Source organism: Sorex araneus, chromosome 6 (assembly GCF_027595985.1).
Source record: "Sorex araneus isolate mSorAra2 chromosome 6, mSorAra2.pri, whole genome shotgun sequence".
Classification (NCBI taxonomy): domain Eukaryota; kingdom Metazoa; phylum Chordata; class Mammalia; order Eulipotyphla; family Soricidae; genus Sorex; species Sorex araneus.
Genome location: NC_073307.1, coordinates 143316427 through 143338416, shown reverse-complemented (window position 1 = coordinate 143338416; position 21990 = coordinate 143316427). Strand labels below are relative to the sequence as shown.

Here is a 21990-nt window from a genome sequence, read left to right as displayed (position 1 = left end):
ACCAATGATGTGATGCAAAGGCCTCAATGCTATAATCTTATAGATCACATATTTACAAGAATAAACAATATGGTCCAAGCATTAGCAAGGATGCAGAAACAATAGCAGGGTCAAATACAAAAATGAATTCAAAGATAGGGCAAGGATAGAACAGCGTGGGGATAATAGAGAAAATGTTAATGAATTAGGGTCAATAGAAAAGTGAGAAGTGTTTCTAAAAAAATGAGAGAAAAGGGACAACCCTTGAACTTAATCAAATGTGCTGGTCCACTCTGTCCTGTCCATGGAGTTTGATTCCTCTGAACCTCTCAGAGAGCCCGGCAAACTACGGAGAGTACCCCGTCCGCACTGCAGAGCCTGGCAAGCTACCCATGGCATATTTGATATGCCAAAAACAGTAACAAGTCTCACAATGTAGATGTTACTGGTGCCCACTCAAGCAAGTCGGTGAATAGGACAACAGTGCTGCAGTGCAGTGCTACTCACTCATTTACATCAACACTGAACTCGGGTTCCCTTGACCCTTGCTTCCCATTGCTTCTCATCTATCTCTTCTTCTCCACCCCTCCATCTATTTCTTTCCTTCTCAATCTTTGTGTGTGTATGTAAGTGTGTTTGTGCATTTTAGTGATAAATCTACATATGAATATGTAAATATCTCCTTATGGTACTTTCTATTTCAGTGCATCATAGAAAACCAATATATACTTGTCTTACATTAAATTTACCACTGAAATTCAGATTCTATCGTTCACTATACAGTTGTTTAACTTAGCCCCAGTTTACGTCTACCTACCATTTACCCTCTTTATATTTTGCCATTAATTTATCTTATAGTCTAAAAGTTTGTTTTTGTTTTATTTATTTCACTTATTCAACCCATTTCCTACATAGCATGCATTCTAGCTCCATCCATGTTGTTAATGGTGGATTTCATGTTTTTGGTTAAATGGTATTCCTCTGTGTGTGTGTGTGTGTGTGTGTGTGTGTGTGTGTGTGTGTATGAGATATTCTTTGTCCACTTTTCAGTTGATGGGCATGCGAATGCTTCTAGTTCCTATTAAGGATAATTCTATAATAAACATGAGAGGACATTGTAGTACAGCTCTTTAAATTTGATTTTTTTAAAAATTCAGGGATAAATCCAGAAGTGAGATAAATGAACCATATACAATTCTTATTTTTAATTTTTGGGGGTATCTTAACACTAATTTCCCTAATGGCTGGACTAATTTACATTCCCATTTACATTCCCATCAACAGTACATACATGTTCCCTTCTCTTCACATTCTCTCCAGCATTTATTATTTACTGTCTTCTAGATAATAGCCATTGTCATAGTTATAAGGCAATAGCTTTTTGTTGTTTTTATTTGTCATTTTTCCTAATAATAAGAGATTATGAAAATATTTTCATTTGTCTATTGACAATCTGTTTTCTTTCAACAAATGTTTATTCATAATCTTAACATGTTATTTGTCTTTCATGTTTGAGTTCTATGAGTTATTTGTATAATTTGTATATTAATTCTTGCCAGAATTATTTTGTGCAAATATCTTAAGTGATATTCAACATAATATCATTTAATTTACATGAAAGTTTATTTTGCTTTGTAAAAGTAATTTATTTTTATTTAGTCTCAGTGAAAGAGAAATAAAAGTAAATTTTAACATGTAGTTAAGGCTGATGTCAAGGTATATGTTAATATCTTTTTGTCTATGCAGATTATAATTTCAGGTTGAAAATCCAAGTTTATTTTTATTTATTTAAAATTATTTTTGTGAATAATGTGAGATATTTCTCAGTTATTATTTTGCAAGTATTTATCCAGTTTTCAAAACACAATTTTTTGAAGATATTTTCTCTACTCTACTGTTATTTTTTGTTCCTCTACTATCCTTTAACAGGTATAGGTTACCTATATCTGAGTTCCATGGGCTGAAAGGATAAACCCAATATTATCCTACACAAGACCACAAAATATATTTACATGTCTCCTATTTTTAGTGTTTTCAACAGTTTAAAAAAGTCCTTAAAATACATAGACTATACACCTTAAATATCATCCTCCTCAGTGAATCCAGGTTCTGAGTCACAAATAATATAATCAACCCCCAATTATCTTTTCATTTTCATCTAAGAGATTTTCCATTTGTGGCATGTAGAAACTGTCACATAATAGGTGGTGAGCAAAACTAATTTTAAAGGGTGACTGACAAAATATTTGTTATATTATGTTCAATAACATTGGGTTGTCCTTGCTCCTTTCCAGGGAGCTTAAGGTTTATTGAACTACTCCCACAACAGGGCCCCTGAGGCACACCCAATCCCATCAAGCACTAATAATCCTATACTGCTTTTCTCTTTCCTTTATGTCATTTGCATGGTTTATTTAGCAATGCCCTTTTTGAATAGACGCAAGAAAGACAGTTAACTCTATGCTTTGTAACATGGGAGTTAATTGACTGCAAAATAATATTTACTCTTCACCATCCATATTTACTTGATATAAACCTCAGTTGCCCTTAGTTCCCAGCACTCCAAAAGCAGGGTCCCGATGAAGGGATTGGATGGACCAAAGCAAGCTGTAAGCAACCCTGGCATAGAAAAGAGATAAGCTAAGTGCTAAAAATATAATATGTTAAGAGCATGGTCAGGGAACCAACTCTGTCATGATCCAAAAAGAAGTAATTGAAATAAGGACTCTGCTGGGATTGCAAAAGACTAACCTGGCTTGAGGACTATGGTCTGGGATATATAGCGAGATGTCCCCAGGAAGAACCAAACTTTAAGCTTAATATATCTCTTACTGTGCTCATAAACCACGACTAGAAATATTATAAGAGGTAAATTTACTATGATTGTTTAAATGGTTTACTAAGTGAGGAAAGGAGAAAGCAATACACCCTGAATGGAATCCTGCCCTTGAAGGGATCTCCTAGTAATCTGAAGTGCTGAATCCTCAGGTGAGATTGTTATCCTTGAGTTAATCTCCTAGAACTTCCCTTGAGGGAGTGCCTTTACCTCTGTTTGTTGTTATGAAAATGTTCAACCCCACCTATGTCTATCCCCATCCTTCACGATTTCTATATAACTATTCTTTAAGGGGTAAGAGGGGACTAGAAAAGTCTACAACTAGAAAGAGGATGAAAATGGAGCTTTTGAGGACTGAGGGACAAGAAGGAGGACTAGATGATGACGATTACTGAAAGTAGAGGACTATAAAACTACGATAAGACTAAGATGATGGAACTACGATGATTGCGACTACAACCAAAACTACGCCAACGATTGCACTGTAAGGGGAGAGATTGGATTATGGGGCAGAGAGAAAACAGAAATAAACCATCTACCAACCAGCGTAAGGTTCTAATCCCTGTTTCTCTGTTCCCCAATCTTTCATCCAATCGCCCATCCTCTGGCCTGGGGAGGCAGCTCTTGGCCACGAATTGCTCAAGTCCCTTGAGTACTGCGTGCCCACCTTGTTTTCTTTGGAAACTCACAATATTACATTCACTGTATCACTGTCATCCCATTGCTCATCGATTTGCTCAAGCGAGCACCAGTAATGTCTCCATTGTGAGACTTGTTGTTACTATTTTTGGCATATCGACTACACCACGGGGAGCTTGCCAGGTTCTGCCGTGAGGGCGAGATACTCTTGGTAGGTTGCCAGGGTCTCTGAGAGAGGCGGAGGAATCGAACCTGGCTTGGCTTCGTGCAAGGCAAATGCCCTACCTGCTGCGCTATCGTTCCAGTCCACAATATTACATTAAGATAAGTAATATTTTTCATCCAAATTTCTAGCAAATGTTTTATAAATAAGTTTTATTGGCTAGAATATCACTACTCCATTATTTTGGTCATGATAAAATGAAAAAAACTAATAATCAGGTATTAGGTTATGAGATGTGATACATTAAAGAATATAATTTGATAGAACATATGTAATAAAATAGGTATTTTTGTACCTATCATTCTGAACTACCTAATGAGGTGTCTGATACTTTTTTCTTTTCTTACAAGTCACCAACTGTTAAAGAAACTACTTAATTATATACTGATAAATTTTGTATGATTTACCTCTTTCATTCTGGGATTTCAAGGACCTTTTGGTTAGTACACATAACAAAATCTGAAAATGAAACTATAGATCTTTCACAGAAATTTTGTGTGAGATTTTTATTGAATATAAATATAAAATATAAAATATGGGGCTGAGAAGATTTCTTAACACTTGATTATTTTTTTTTCTCTTTGGATCACACCCGGCAATGTACAGGGGTTACTCCTATCTCTGCATTCAGGAATTATTCCTGGTGATGCTCAGTGAAACATATCGGATGCTGGGAATCAGACCCAGGTCAACAGTGTGCAAGGCAAATGCCCTACCTGCTGTGCTATCACTCCAGCCCCTGATTTCTTAACACCTGAGCATATGCTTTTTATGAGGGAACTTCAGGTCTAACTCCAAGCACCACAGAATCTCCTGAGCACCTTTGGGAACAAGGAGTGGTGCTGCTTGAGCGTTACAGATATACTCCTCCCAAATAAACCAAAAATATAAATATGTTTTATACTTAATCATATAAAAAATGTTCTAAGTTCTGAGTGATGGTTTAGTGGGTTGGGCCCTTGCCTTCCACATGACCTACCTTGACTTAATCTTAGCATTTCATGTGATCCTCTGAGTCTGCCCAAAGTGATCCCTGACTGTAAGTAGGACTAAAGTTGAGCACTGCTATGTATGGCTAAAAAGTAAAAACAAAAAAGAGGAGTGTTTCTATTTCTAGTCAAATTGTACATATTTTTCTTTCTAGATTAATCTCTACTACAATTCTGTATTAAAACTTGGCCAGAGAAGTTTTCCTAAAGGTCCAAGATTATTTATTTTTTTCAGAGGAAATAAAAATTTTTAAACATCTTTTTTTATGGAGGATGTGAAAATATAACTGAAAGGAGAAATTAACTTCAAAGCTGTGATCGTGCACAGAAATCCGTGCTATAGTTTCTTCTTCATGATGGAGACATATCTTCTGACCTTATTAAGAGCTTCAAGATTAAACTCTGACTGCTGATGCCAACTGCATATAGTCATTTGAAAGCCAAGGGGAACTTAGTTGCTTATCCTATCAACTTTCTCATCAGCTCTGGTATTGGTTTGTGATGTCTTAGAGATGACATAGAATAAATGTGTCAAGAATGCAGGAAGATCTGTCACCCATATGAAAGAAATGAGAGAAATGGTGTTCTGTCTTTAAATTGACTTTCGTACTAAAAACACTTAAGCTTATACATTGAGCCCTGAGAATTTGCCTTCCTTTAGGTCAAAACTCAGAAATACCAATATGTAATTCAATTGAATATGTCATCAAATAATTGGTAGCAAACCATGTGTTTGAGAAGACACTGTAAACTGGGATAATTTTGTTCCTGTGTGGTTTATGCTCATATGTTGCTTAACCAGACCGTTGTTCATTGATAGTGCTAAATAAACTTTAGCTCAAGCATAGCTGAAGTATCACAAATATTTAATTAGTGTGGTCTAAATTAATGAGGTTGAGGTTCTGCTATGTTGCCTTGTTTAACTCAAACACATTGACTTCTTGTGTGAGGAGAGCTTTATAGAAAGTTTTTTTTTTAACTATTATCCAGTTACTCCCACATTCCAATAATACTGGCTTTAGCATCTCATCATGGGAAATTGACATAATTAAGCACTCTTCAAAGAAAAATAGACTCTGATGTCTTTGATGCTATTAAATATTTACTGTGCTCATCACTGCACTATAGTCCCTGACAGAAAGTGATTCTAACAAAGTAGATCAAATGAGAACATCACACCGCCTTGTAGCAAGTGTATCCAGCTCAATAAATTATTAAGCAATATATATCTATATGCATAAAATATAAATGTAGCTGCTGAATAATGTGAAGGCAGAACAGTCTATGAAAGTATGTCTGGAATGTTTCTCAGTTCTCTCAATTTTCAACTCAGACAAGGAGTTTTCTGTTGCTAATCACTGTCGGCAGGGATTCCCTTATGCTGAATATCAGCCCTGAGCTGCGATTGCTACTAAGGGGTAAATAACTATTTTTTTTGTGTAGTAAGGATAGTTTTGAAAGAAAAGAAAGGAAGAAGGAAGGAATAGAAAGATTGTGAGTATAGAGTAGATATCTCAAAGGACTCAAGTGCATATCTGATATTCGCCACACCCTAAGTTCAATTCCTGATCCAAAATAGGCCCCCAACAGTATTGGGGGTGATATTGACCCCCCGGCACTGGCATGCCACATAATAGAGCATCCCCCTTAATAGACCACAACCAGTGTGAGTGAGCCTTCACCAATGACCCCCCTTTTTAAATAAATAGAGTAAATTCAAAGCAACCTAAGTGTATCAGTCCCAAATAAACTATTTATATAAAATAAATTTAATTTAAGTAGGTAAATGAGAGAAAACTAACTTTTATCTAGTAAGATTTTATAGTTCTCACTTTTCTGAGATACTGGAATCATCAGTATAACTGAAGTAACCGAAAAATAACATTCTCTTTTGTTTGATGACCATTTTATTTTTAACTTTTGAATGTCTCTGGGTGCCAGATGGGACAAAAGAGGTGCAAGACACTTTTCAAATAGATTTTATTTTTAAAAATGATAATTTTTAAAAAAAATGTGAGACATTTGTAAAGTCTAAAATAATTTATACTAAGCTACCTTGAATTCTCTGGACTCATTATTTTGTTGATTTAACTGGACAAATATAACCCAAATGATTTTTAAAGAAAATCTACTTGTTTTTAAAGTTGAGTCATTGATGTGGCATTTTGCCATACTATATCCTATCTAGTTCAGTCCAATACGTTGACTTCTGTCATGTTGGTGGAGTGGGGCTCTATCCCCTGCAGTCACAGAGAATTAGACAAATTTACAAGAAGAGAAACTCACATTGACTGCTCAAGATTTAGGGTCTCTTGCATAGCCCCAAGAGAGAAGTGAGCTTGCACTGCTCACTTACTCAGCACAGTATTGCTGCACATGGCTTCCAACGTGTGAGTTTTTCTTTCAGCTGACAGAGATGTTAAGAACAATTAGTAAGCACATAAATAGCAATGGATAGAAAAGCAGAATTTGTGGTATGTAGGTAGCCAATCAGCACACACCTGATAATTTCATATTCTATTTTTGTTTATGTTGCCTTCTACATCCAAAAAACTTTTAACTGTTTTTCTACTCTTTCATGCATGCATTTTTGCTAGTCTGACCAAATTCTAAAAGATCTAGATTGTTTTGTTCCAACTTTGAGATTTTGGTTAGGGGTATAATGATTTCAAAAGCTGATATGATAATAGAAGAACTTTTTAAGAGCATCATAAAATACAAATGTGTATCAAAGGGAAAATTAAAATATTATAAATGTAAACCAACACCTACTTCAAATGAAAAGCAAAATGCAACGTAATCCAAGAGGAATTTGAGATCACTAGTGTTATTCAATTTAAAATGAAAAATTTAAGATCCTACGGGAAAACACTTCATGCCTTGAGTTCAAAGCCAGATTTATTTCAAAGATCTGTGCTCTACTTCCTATATAATGCTGTTTTTCTATATATAAATTTGAACCATATATAAATTAAAATAATAATTAATAAAATAATAAAGTTAAAATAATAAAACTATATATGAATTTTCGGCAACGTGGGAAGATGCCATCATTGACAACATCGATGACAAGGAATACGATTGACTGGTTCAGCACCTCCATGACTGTGCAAAAAATACCGAGAGTGGGAAAGCCACAAACGGACACCTGTCTTCGAAAACTCTCGAGCTCATTCGACAACGTGGTTTGGCACGAGACTCAGGCAATCACTAGCTAATGTCCGAGTTTGCAAAGCTGTGCAGACAAGTGATAAAGGAAGACCTCAAAGAGAGAAGAGCAGCAGTGTTGGATGATGCTGCAGAAGCTGGGAAAAGTATTCACACATCTGCCTGTCCTTCGTCAACTACAAGACCAATATGACATTCTGATGCATCTATCACATCTTCCAGAAGGGCAATGGAGAAAATTCTTTACAACTCTACTCAGATCTCTTCGACAGCCATGTCCACCTGCCCACATACCAAATTCTGCAGCATGGGTATGTCATTCCCAACGTCCTCCCTTACAAAATCTGACATGCCATTTTGCAGGTAAAGATGTGTACAGCACCTGGCCCAGACAAGGTCAGACCTGAACACCTGAAGAATCTGCCACCAGTACTTATCAATAGACTGGCTCGGCTCTTCACATGCTACCTGTCCACATGCAAGGTTCCATCTCAATAGAAAACCAGCAGGACCGTTCTGTTTTACAAGAAGGGAGACATCCACGACATCGGCAACTATTGCCCAATCTGCCTGTTATCCATTGTCTACAAGTTATTCACTCAAGTCATTCTGAATAGAATAGGCAGAACACTAGACGAAGAACAACCATGATAGCAAGCTGGATTCCAAAAAGGATTCAGCATGATCGACCATATCCAAACAGTAACCAAGCTCATTGAGGTTTCACGAGAGTTCAAGATGCCACTCTGTCTAATGTTCATTGATTTAAAGAAGGTCTTTGATTATGTTGAACTGAAGCAGTGATCGAAGCCCTAGCCAAACAGGGCATTCAGATTCAGTACATCAAGATCCTCCCTGAGCTGTATTACGGATTCACCACCAGGATCCCACCATTCTACAAGGAAGCAATCATCGACGTAAAAAGAGGGGTTTGGCAGGGTGATACAATTTTACCAAAAATCTTCAGTGCCATCCTAGAGAACATCCTATGACAACTGGAATGGGAAGGACTGGGAGTGAAGTTAGATGGTTGGCAACTACATCACCTCCGCTTTGCTGATGACATTGTTCTAATAACACCAAACATTAGCCAAGTAACACAAATGCTGGCCAACTTCAACCATGAGTGTGGAAAGGTTGGACTGCAGCTGAACCTCACCAAGACAATGTTCATGAGAAATGAACTAATCACTGACATTTCATTTGCTCTCAACAGAACAAATATCTCTGAATGCAGCAGCTGTGTGTAGTGGGTTGAGAACTCAACGTGAAATATGACTTGGCGCCATAACTGCATAGGAGGAAGAGAGCAGCATGGAACGCCTTCAAGAGCATCGAAGAAGTTGTTAAAAGGACGAAGAAACGTTGACTCCTGGAACATCTTTTCGACTCCACCATTCTTCCTGCACTCACATATGCCTCAGAGGCCTGGGCCTTATGAAAACAGAACAAGAATACTATTCTGGTGTCCCAAAGAGGAATCGAAAGAGCTATGCTTGGAGTATCATGTTTCACTCAAGTGAGAGAAGGAATCTGGAGTTCTGACCTCCGTCGATGATCAAGAATCAGGGATACTGTCTCACTTGCCAAGGCATCAAAAATCAGATGGGCCGGACACACAATGCGATTTAGAGTCGACCGCTGGACTAGAGCTATTACCAACTGGATTCCACAGGACGTCAAAAGACTGCATGGCTGCCCACCTACGAGATGGTCAGACGTCTTCATCAAACCCTGAATGAATGTTTTGAGGCTCTTTTTGTTCCTGGAGCGAGCAGATACCATTTGGCTGCACTAGCATGCAACAGACAAATGGAGACATTACTGGTGCCCGCTCTAGCAAATCGAAGATCAAGGAGATGACAAGTGATATCATTACATGGCAAATAGGTTACCATGTTTACTCCTATGAATACAATTATTTTCATCATTAGAAGCACTTACAGTCAAAAGTTTAAAAAAGTCAAAATCTGTATTTTATATGTATATATATATATATATATGTATTGTTTACTCAATATATCTTTGGGGACAAAATTGATAGAACTTGAGGTGATTATTCTAAGTGATTATGCAAGTGAAAGACAATTTCCAGAAGATTTCACTTATAGGTTTACTATAAATAACTAAAGCAAGTAACTAGCATAAAATGTCAAAACTAATTCCAGGACTCAGCGAAAAAGATCAGGAGACCCAGGGAAAAGAGAGTGGCAAGAGATACAGGGGGCTTTTAGGTGGTGGTATGTCATTGAATCTTGGATGTGGGGCAAATACAGGTGTAAACCGAGACCCCTGGAATTCTATCACTTTGTAAACCAATAATAAATAATTTTTTGAAAACAAAGAGTCAGTAAAGAGACTTATTTCTGAGTCATTTTTAGGTTTTTTTAATTTAACCTTGCATTTAATCTTAAAACTATAATCTCAAAATAGAGTGTGCATGTTATACCTGTAACCCAGAGATGGTCTCCATTATAATTTCCTCAGTGAAATAATAATCTGATTTTTCTCTAAGTTATATTATTAATAAATAGAAAGTATTTGTTGGAATTATTCTAAAATAGCCTAGGATATCTCTAAGGCACAAAAGAGCTTTATGAAATTCTTTGAGATGTACTTATACTTTTTCTTTAACTTATTATTTAACTTTTATAAGTAATTCCCCCTCTCATAATACTAGTTTGAGGAGTAGAAACTATGAATGTGTAAATACTTTATCCACTCAAAAAAAGTTTCAGTGCCAGTATGCAATGTAAAAACCACGTTTATCTCCACAAATATTTCACAAGCTCAAAACTAAATGACTTCTGTAAAATAACTAGAAATAACTTACCTAAATATCTTTTTCTCTTCTTACTAGCTATCAAATAAACGTATGAATATGTACTAGAGAAACTCTGAGTGAGTTGTAAGCATAGAGAAGCTGAACAAAAATTGGCACATAAGGGGAATAAAGTTTTTCATTTTGGTATACTTATTTTATAATACTTCTATGGATTTTATTGTATGCTTCATATTATGTATGTAAACGTTTTTTGTAGCATGTTCATTAAATGTGAGAAATTCCTCCACATCACTATAAATTCTCTGTAAGCATCCTCATTCAAAGTCCATTAACACTTCATTTTCTTGCATGAATTATCATGCTAAATTCAGGCACCATGTAAATGATTCTTTAGTTGCTTTTTCTTGCAAAATTATTTTGTCTATTCTTCTACTATTGTCAAACCAGTGTTTTCAAAAGGAAGCACATTAAAATAAATAATAGGAATTTAAAAAAATTGAGATATCTGTTCTAAAAATTTAAATCATGTAAAAGAGAGAGAGGGAGAGAGAGAAGGAGAGAGAAAAAGAGAGAGAGAGGAAAAGTGCCTGTCATAGAGGCAGGCAGGAGGTGGGGTGGGTGGGGAAGGGGGCTGATGGGAGGGAACCTAGGGACACTCGTGCTAGGAAATATACACTGGTGGAAGAGGGGTGTTGGAACACTGCATGACTGAAATGCAATCATTAACAGCTTTGAAAACATAAAAGATAATTTTTAAAATCACATAAAAGTAACATGAATAGTATAATAAATATTCATCTATCCCCTCACATATAGATCACAATTGTTAATTTTTGTTCCCTTATAGTTTATTTCCTTTTTTCTATTTTTTGGCTATTTTGAAATATGTTTTGCTGAAACATTTTCCACTGTAATTTGAAAATAATTGGTATATATCACTGCCTAACATATATAGTATAATGGTTTGATTTACATACATCTTGAAATTATTACCATAATGGTTCAGCTAATGTAGAAGCATTATAGATGCAACCCAAAATATTATTCTTTACCGCTAAATTTTTTAGGAGTGATAGCACAGCAGGAAGGGCATTTGCCTTGGATGCAGCTGACCCAGGTTCGATTCCTGCATCCCTCTCAGAGAGTCCGGCAAGCTACTGAGAGTATCCCATCCACACGGCAAAGCATGACAAGCTACCCGTGGCATATTCAATATGGCAAAAACAGTAACAAGTCTCACAATGGGGACGTTACTGGTGCCCACTCAAGCAAATTGATGAACAACGGGAGGGCAGTGCTACAGGACATTGCTACAGTGCTACTAAATAAGAATGGACTGGAGTGATATCACAGAGGGTAGAATGTTTGCCTTGCAGGTGCCCGACCCGTGTTCGATTCCTCTGTCCCTCTCAGAGAGCCCAGCATTCAACCAAGAGTCGCACGGCACAGCAGAACCTGGCAAGCTACCCGTGGCATATTCAGTATGCCAAAAACTGTAATAACAAGTCTCACAATGGAGACCTTACTGATGCCCGCTTGAGCAAATCGATGAAAAATGGGATGACAGTGCTACAGTGATACTAAATAAGAATATGTACTAAATAAGAACAGAGAATTTTGCACAATGTTGAAATCATTATTGTACACAAAAGTGAGCAATAATTCTGTATTAACAAGCACCCAGCTCGTATCTAAACTCAAAAACAAAAAACTCTGATGGCATCCCATTTGTTAAGTAGAATCAATTACAATTTTTTATCCACTTCATCTAGTTGTCTTCTTTGCATCTCTTAAATGTCTTTAATTTATGAGTTTACTCATTTCTACCAGACTTTCCTATTCCATGAACTGATTGAAGAAATATGTCAGTTTCTCAGTCTATCTTTCTCACATTTAATTTCTTTTTATTCATGGTGTCTATCAACTAATCTATATATCACTTTTTTATATAAAGGAAATTGGACAAGATTACTTTTTTTAAAACTTATATTTTGGTTTTAGGGCCATACCTTGCAGCCCAGGGCTTAGTCTGGGCTCTGTGCTCCAGGATGACTTCTTGGTAGTCTGCAGAGGATGTATGTTGTGCCAGGGATCCAATCTGGGACTGCCACATGCAAGGCAAATGACTAACTTACTCTCTTATCTCATTAGCTCTAAGATTACTTTCTAAATGCATTTTATTCTTCACATAATAGGATGTCATGAATCACATGGCATCCTGCTTCTCACAGTGATGAGATTATTGAATTCCTATTGTCAGCTTCATTCAATTATAAAGTTAGTTGTGCAGTTCCCCGTATGATCAGTGAGTCACTCATCGAGTAACGTTTTATTTTCTGCAGAAGCTCCATGTTTACTTTGTTGAGGAGTTTACTTATTTGAGATGTTAGCAAATATTGATGCATATAGCTTAAATCAATTATTTCATTAGGGATTGCAAAATTAAAATATGTCTTTTTATTATATAGTTTAATTGCTTTTCTGAAGCATTTCATCAAATTAAACAATGTGTCAATACATAATTATAGTTTACCCACATGTCCTCACCATATTGCTATTTCAAAAATATTTTCTTTTCAGTATTAGATTGTATATATATATATTTTCAACGGTTTTGGTATTTTTGTGTCCCTTACTATGGTCACATCATTTTATAATTTAATTAATTTAAAGTTAGGAGTTATCCCTGAGTCCAGAGCCAGAAGTTAGCCCTGACATGACCAGGTGTACCCCTTTACCCCATAACCAAGCTATTTTATGATCCTGAATTAGAAGATAAATATGGAAGTTGTCATAAAGATCATGAAGACCACTGATACATAGATTCATCACAGTCTGGGTGGAGAAAGAGTTTTCTGTTGTTAAATATGTTTGTCTTTACATTCTGCAAGGGAAACAGTCCTTTGTTGGTGCAGGGGGAATTGAGGCCACACTCTGCTGTACTCAGAGCTTACTCCTGGCTTTGTGCTCTGAGATCTCTCCTAATAATAGTCAGGGGACCATGTACTGTTCCAGGGATTGAACTTGGTCAGCTATGTGCAGGGTGCCTTAACTCCTCTCTCTGTCTCATACCCATGTTTCATTTTTGTTCCTAAATACTCAGACTTTTCAGTGTGCTGCTTTGTGTTGTTAATCTTCAAACATGGATAAAGTATATTTTATTTCTCTAAAAATTTAATTCCTTATAATCAGGAAATGCTAATGAATGTAAAACAAGATCATTACACTTTTACCTTGGAATTTTACACAATGAAGTCATCTTTAAAGAACCTGAATTATGTGGGATATTAAAAAAATCACAGAAGAGCCTGGCCAGCTCTCTGTGGCATATTTGATATGCCAAATACAGTAACAATAACAGGTCTCATTCCCCTGACCCTGAAAAAAGGCTCCAATCATTGGGCAAAACGAGTAAGGAGAGGTTGCTAAAATCTCAGGGCTGGGATGAATGGAGACCTTACTTGCGCCCTCTCGAGTAAGTTGAGGAACAATGGGATCATACTGATACAGTGAAAGTTAGGTAGCAGAAAAGCTTGTGAAATAATTCATTTTATTACATATTAAAACATACTTTTTATTTTTCTCTGTTTTTACATTCTAATTTCTGATCAGAGTTAATAAGTTCTCTGTAAATATTGCATACTGGCTCCTGTGCTTGCTTGTTTTTGAAATATTTTTAATACCAGTTATGACCTTAACACTTTTAAGGTGCTTTTGTTACTCTTTGTTCTCAGGGGAAGTACTTTTTGCCACACTATTCTAATAAGGACTGATAAAAACCATCTACTTTAAGATTCATGGTATCTTTATTATCAGCCCCATTTTGAATAAGAGGACATGAAGGTACTATAGCTGATGCTTTCATCTATGATTCAAAGACATGCTATTTCTTAAATTTGTATATTTAACTCAGATATACTATACTATTCTTTAGCTAAGAGAGTTGTTATTGTCTTATTACATTATTTGTGTTATAGTTGTCAGTATACTAATTTTTTATCATTGGTCATTTACCAACGTCAATGATAAAAGCCTTTTTCAACATAAGATATTACTTTTGACATGGAGCACCTAATGTTTTAGCCTTAGGGTGAGAAGCTAAATCAAAAGACTTAAAATCTAGATCATTTCTCCTTCCAACTCACAGCAGAAAATTGAGCAGAATCTTTCAAATTTGTATTTTAAGACACTACAGTTCACAGTAGTATTAATATTTTAGAATACAATATCACTATACCTAAGTTTTAATAACCCCTGTCACTGCCTCTGCGTCCATCGGATGTCCCTTCAATTTAGCAGACCCAGACTCAGAGTCTGTTATATTTGACTATTTTTTTCTCTTACTATGTTTCCTTATATTCCACCTATGAGTATAATCATTCTACATTTGTCCTTCTATCTGATTCACTTCACATATTGCTATCTCCTTTAGTTCCACTCAAGTTGTAGCAAACAGTAATATTGCGTCTTTACATAGAGCTGATAATGTTACATTGTGTGTATCTGCAATACAGCTTCTTCATGCACTTCTCTGCTGTTCAGCACTTAGCTGGCTTCCAGACCTTAGCAATTGCAATAAAGCCCTGCAATGAGCGTAAGAATGCAAATAACTGTAGGGATGAGGTCAAGAAGTTGAATCTATGGGTCATACAGAAGTTCTCATCTTAATGTTTTGAAAAATCTCCACTCTTTCTTTCAGAAAGACTGGACTAGAGGATCAACCCACCAGAAGTGAATGAGAATAGCATTTTCACCACTTTTTTGTGTTACTATTTATAGATGTTTTGAAGTGACTTCAGTGTAAGGTGATAACTTTGTCATTTTGATTTGCATTTATTCATTATTTTTAAATTTTATTTTATCTTTTGAAGGGACTGGAGTGATAGCACAGCCGGTAGGGCATTTGCCTTGCACGCGATCGACCAGGGTTCGATTCCTCCAACTCTCTCGGAGAGCCTGGCAAGCTCCCGATGGCTTATTCAACATGCCCAAAACAGTAACAATAAGTCTCACAATGGAGACGTTACTGGTGCCCACTGGAGCAAATCGATGAACAACGGGACGACTGTGCTTTTTAAGGGCAGACCCAGTGGTAATTAGGACTCCCTCCTGGTCCTCTGCTCATACATTTCTCTTTGTAGTGCTTACGAGTGCATGCTCAGAGGACCATATGCTTAGGTGACCACTTGTGGTGGGTAGGATGCATTTCTTTCATGTGGCTGACTGGAGAACAAACTCAGGTCAGCTGTTCGTAGCATGCACCATACCCACTGTACTGCCTCTGGTTCGAGCATTTCCTTTTTAATCAGTGATGCTGAACAGTTTTTCATGTATCTGTTTCATGTATCTGTATGCATGTCTTCTTTGAGTAGATGTTTATTCATTTCAATTTTTGGATAGGGTTATTAGTGTCTTGCTATTGAATTTTAATAGTGATTTGTGTATCTTGGATATTGGGAATATTGGTTCTTGGTCAGGTGTATAGTGAGGAAATATTTTTTTCCAAATGTGTAAAGAATCTTTTTTCATCTTGTTGCTCTTTAAAATGAATTAACCTTTTAGTTTGATGCAGTCCAATTTTGTTAGCCAAAGGAATTGGATCATTAAAGATGCCAAATCAATATCATGATGAGTTCTGCCTACATTTTTAATCTATTTTATGTATTGGAATCTAATATCTAATAAAAAAGGATCTCTATGCCATTTTAAATTGACATTTCTACATTGTATGAGATAGAGGTTCAGATTCATTTCCGCTTCCACGTGTACCTAGCCACTAATCCAACACCGATAGTTGTAGAGGCTTTCCTTGTTCCAATTCATAAGCATAATTACTTTGTCATATATCTGAGGGCTTATCTCATGACTTTCAGTTCTGTTTCATTGGTACAAAACCCCATTTTTATTTGAATACCACACAGTTTTGTAATGGTTATTTTACCCAATATCTATATTATGCTCTACCATTCCCTCAGACCTGTAGAGCTTCATTTGACACTACTGTAAGTCCATGGGAAGAGAGAGATGCAGAGAGTCTCTTGCCCGCACGCCTGGCTGTCTTCCCCGGGGCCACTCGGAGGGGATGGGCTCCAGCTTCCCTCCCCGCCCCGAACAGAGTTCCCGGTGACAGAAGACCACCGGAACCTAGCGACAGCCATGCTCAAGGCCCCTCTCTACACATTTAGACAGGCCTCACGCATGAAGATACCGGCAGAGGAACCCAGCTGTGTGTAATCCCATCAATGGCCAACATCCAGAGACCTAAAAGCAAGCTTCCAGAAGAGTAAAGTGGCCGCTTGATATCTTGTAGCCTGCTTCTCCCTCTGAGAGAAACTGGCAAGCTTCTGAGAGGTTCCTGCCCACATGGGACAGCTGTGCAAGCTTCCCATGGTGTATTCATATGCTAAATCCAGTAATAAGCTGGATCTCATTCCCCTGACCCTGAAAGAGCATCCAGCACAATATTGTTGGGAGGGCTGAGCCGAGAGACTTCTAAGATCTCAAAAGGATGAGTGGAGAGGTTACTGAGCCTGCTCGAGAAATCAACGATTAATGGGATTTCGTGATTCATGATTCGTGTAAGTCCATGGGAAATTTCTATGTTACTATCTTCTTTTCTTTTGCTACTCAGGATTCTATTTCTATCTTTGAATTTTGCCATTTAAAATACTATGTGTCTTGGTGTTTTGTTATCCGGGTTTGTTTTGTTTGGAACTCTTGAAGAATCTATGCTGGGTGCATGACTTCAAATCTCAGATTAGTAAAGTCCTCATCTATAATTTCTTCAGTAAATAATTCTTAAGCATTCTTTACTTCTGATGCCCCTACAATTAAGATGTATTGTTTCTTTTGAAAGTATTGCAGAGGTCACTTATGTTTTCTTCATTTTCAGAAATTATTTATCTCATGCTTATTTTTTAAATGATTTTCATGTATTTTTATTCTCAAGCACACTGATTCATTCCTTCTCTCTGAACTTTTGATCTTCCAATAAGTATTTAGTTCACCTATAAAGCTCATCTCAGTGACCCCTTACCAATTTTCTCTGACTCTCTCCCATTTTCTTTTTCCTTATTGGAGGCACTTTTTATTAATTTCCTCATTTTTTAAACATTCTTACCATTATAATCTTGATATTTTTCATCTGAAAGTTTGGAGAACTATTTGGTGCTTGGGGACTTTTCCAGGCTTTTTTCTTTGTCTACTATTTTTGGTGGGCTCTCCTGCTTCTTCATTATATCTTATGTGCTGTGAGGTTCTTGCTGTTCTGCAATTACATTAACTGCCTCAGATCAATAAACTGATTACTCCTCAGTGAGGTAACACAACGTGGGGTTATGCAGTCACTTTGTTTTGCTGTATCTTGGAACTGATATAATTTCATCAGCGCACCCTTCTATGCTATCTTTGTTGGAACTGATGAATCTTAAGGTTCCATTTTCTCTACAAGCTTACCTATAGAACCATGTAGCAGAGCAAAGTTTTATATCACTGCTTAAACAAGTTTTATGTGCTTGTACTAATACCTTTTGAGAATCTTCCCCAAGCTGTGAATATCAACAATGGTCTGTGATTTTGCTGTTATGCACTCCTTGACTTTAAAAAAAAAAAAAGAGACAAACTTTCAAAGTCAGCTATCACATAATTCTTTCTTGCATCAAAAATCTAAACCTCCAATCTGGGAGTTTTACCACTGACAGTAAAAATTTAAGTTGCTCTTATAAGCAACTGGAAGGATCAAAAACTAGAACATCAGATGATGATGTTTTGTGACCTTCACAAATAAATGTACTGAATCATAAACCATTCACCTTCAACATTATATACAAACACATTTAAATAATGTTCAAAAAAAAGAAACAAATGTTGGGTTAACGAGAAAATATAGAAGGTAGGGAACTTTTGTATACAGCAAATCCCAGTTTCCCAAGAATGACTGTTTCAGGCTGAGTTCTAAACTGAGTCAGGAATATCCACTTCATGAACCATTCAGAACCACTGGGTATAGCCTAATGTCCTCCAATTGTTATTATATCACTGTATCACTGTCATCCCACTTCTCATCAATTTGCTCAAGTGGGCACCAGTAACGTCACCAGTGTGAGACTTGTTGTTACTGTTTTTGGCCTATCGAATACGGGTAGCTTGCCAGGCTTTGTCATGAGGGCGGGATACTCTCGTAAGCTTGCTGGGCTCTCCGAGAGGGATGGAGGAATCAAACCCGGGTCGGCCACATGCAAGACAAATGCCCTACCCGCTGTGCTATGGCTCCAGCCTAATCAAGTAATGAAGGGAGTTGTACTTATTTATTTCCTCCTCCTCAAGGTCCAGCAAATTTTTTCTACAAAATTGCATATAATAAATATTTTTAATTTTATATGTTGGACAGTCCTTGTTAAAACTCCTTAAGTCTCCACTAAAAAAACACTTAAAGATAATATATGAATGAATCTGTGCCTGTGTTTTAATAAAACTGCATTTATAAAATCAAACAGTGGAACATATTTTAGTTCTTGGTTATAATTTGAGATGCACTGATTTTATTCAACTTCTTTGTTTTCAAAATATTGAATTTGTTCTTAAGCACTATTACTTTTTAAGATGTTTTCAGCAAAGATTATTTTATACATTTCTTGATAGTAAAATATTTTTTGAGATGGTGTATCTCATTAAATTAAAAACTTTGTTCCTTTACACTGATTTTCAGTTTTACAGAGAAATCTAAAGAAATTTGACATGCTTCATTATCTATACCCCCTTTCTTTTTATTTTAATTCAAAAAAAAATGTTATCTTCCCAGATACTTGTCAGATACTTAGAACAACACTACTTTCATTATGTGCTTAAGCAAAGTACTGCTCTGTGCTATAAGAAGAAAATTCCTGATATCTGTTTTTTAATAACAACCAATTTCTCATTCACTTGGGTGGTCCAGACCACAATAGGGTAAATATACAGTGCTATAAATGCATAATTTTTAATGATAAGATAACAGCAATCATCAGGCATAACTGAGTAGATCTACTCTACATAAGCTTTTAGAAACTAAGGGCTTTTTACTAAAACTACAGGTAATCCAATTTAATTCAGGTAGAAGATGGAAAAAAATGGAAAATCATAAGGGAGGTTTTAGGGATTAACCTGAAAATATTGTAATTCAGTTCCTCAAGTGCTATATAGAATAAAACTCAGTAACTTGGTCATGCCTAACTGCATTAGAGATTGGGAAATATAATGTTTTTGTGAGTAAATGAGTTTTCTTTAAAAGGTATAGTCATGATATTGTGCCAGAAGACTGCTTTCATACATTTTGGGTGACATACTCTTTATAAAAACAGATCTGTAAGTTATTATGAAAACTGCAAGCTTAGTGCTTTAAATCAGCACCCATTTCCAATCTCCTACTTCCTGTGGATCAAGAGGGCAGATAAAGCAAAACTGAGCACTTTGCAGTCTCACAAATCTACAATTAGTGAGTCAGTGAGATCTTGTTACTAACTGGAGATTGAATTGAGAAAGACTGAACTTTAATAGAGGGTAGGCGTTTGCCTTGCACGGGGTGACCTGGGTTCGATTCCTCCGCCCCACTTGGAGAGCCCAGAAAGCTACCGAAAGTATTTTGTCAGCATGGCAGAGCCTGGCAAGCTACCCGTGTCGTATTGATATGTCAAAACTAGTAACAACAAATCTCACAATGGAGATATTACTGGTGCCCACTTGAGCAAATCAACGGGCAATGGAATGAGAGTGCTACAATGATACAGTGATAAAGAATATTCCTTGTGTGTTTTTCACTGAGAAAACCAAGTACTTGCCGAAAATTCACTGGAGACTGCCTTCCATAACACAAAACCATGCAGTTTCTGAAATAGACTTCCTCAATGTGAATGCTTGATTGATCATACCAAAAAGATAGCTAGTTAGACTCTGCTAGCAAGAAGCCTTTAGCATCTAATTTAATCGTAAAAGTAGCATTCCATTGCATTTTCATGTTTTGTAAGTTAGAAACAGATTGTGTGCTTCCATAGTAAAGAACGAGTATGATAGGAGGAATTGGGATTCATGGGAACTACCTCAGGTTTTGATTACCTTTCTATTTTTAGACTTAATTGCAAATACCTTAATTGCAACTTTGAATTTTAAGGAATGGTGTTCTTTGTTTTTCTGGGTCTTTTGTCTAAATAAGAGAAATTCCTGGGGCTTAACATAATCTATTTAGAATAATTAATCAAGTGCTTTCTGCTCCTGCCTTTGTGTGGTCTTTGTCCTAGGTTGTGACTTACTTAACTAATCATTGTTACTCCAAACATTTTCCCAATTGTTTCTTTTATTGATTTTTGAGAGAAATTGTTGCATCTTTCAACTATACAGGTACAACAGTTTCTGTATGACATCTTGTGTTAATAATATTTGAGATCGCAACTTCTCTTGAGTCCTCTTGATTACTTGATTACGCTCTAAGATTATTTTATCTCTTATACTGTAACACATCTATATAATAATGATGAAAAAAATTTTGAAAATTCAGTTTTTGGGCTCATTTGACTAGAATATAGAAAACATTTACTTTCCAAATAATCTCAGGGAATTACTGTATCCCTGTATCACTGTCATCCCGTTGCTCATTGATTTCGAACCAGTAACGTCTCCATTGTGAGACTTGTTGTTACTGTTTTTGGCATATCAAATATGACACAGGTTGCTTGCCAGGCTCTGCAGTGCAGGCAGGATACTCTCAATAGCTTGCCGGGCTCTCCAAGAGGGGCAGAGGAATTGAACTCGGGTCAGCAGCATGAAAGGTGAAAGCCCAACCACTGTGCTATCGCTCCAGCCCATATATATATATATATATATATATATATATATATATATGTGTGTGTGTGTGTGTGTGTGTGCATATATATGTATATATATATGTATAGGGAATGATGTAACAAAGTATTTTGCTATTGCACAACAGTATTTGCTTGAAGGAGAAAGTACCCAAATCTCATATCTGTTTCCTCACTGTTTAACACCTATCCAAAAGTCAGTGTTATATATCTCTGATGTTAATTTCGAATAATTTCCCACATATTAGTATAAATTTTTATTTACTATGGTGTACATTATTGAAATTAATAATAATCATCATCATCATCATCATCTAAGGGGCTTAAATGGAAAATGCATAATCTTTATAATGCAATGAGTCAATTGAGGGTTCATGCTGAGTCTCCTATTCAACTGTTATTCTTTCCTCATGTCAAAATTATAGAATCTTTCATAATCTTACTGCATCTTTAGTAAGATCTAAATATAAGGAAATTTGGGGAATGTAGCTGATTTTCAAAGTGTTATCACCAAGTTATTATCAATTTGTTGCTAACAA

General features: G+C 36.3%; 1 pseudogene; it reads left to right on the top strand.

The window, feature by feature from the left end:
• Window positions 1-8114, top strand: part of LOC129405717 (craniofacial development protein 2-like) — a 90431-nt pseudogene extending 82317 nt beyond the window's left edge.
• The last annotated feature ends 13876 nt before the right edge of the window (window positions 8115-21990 follow it).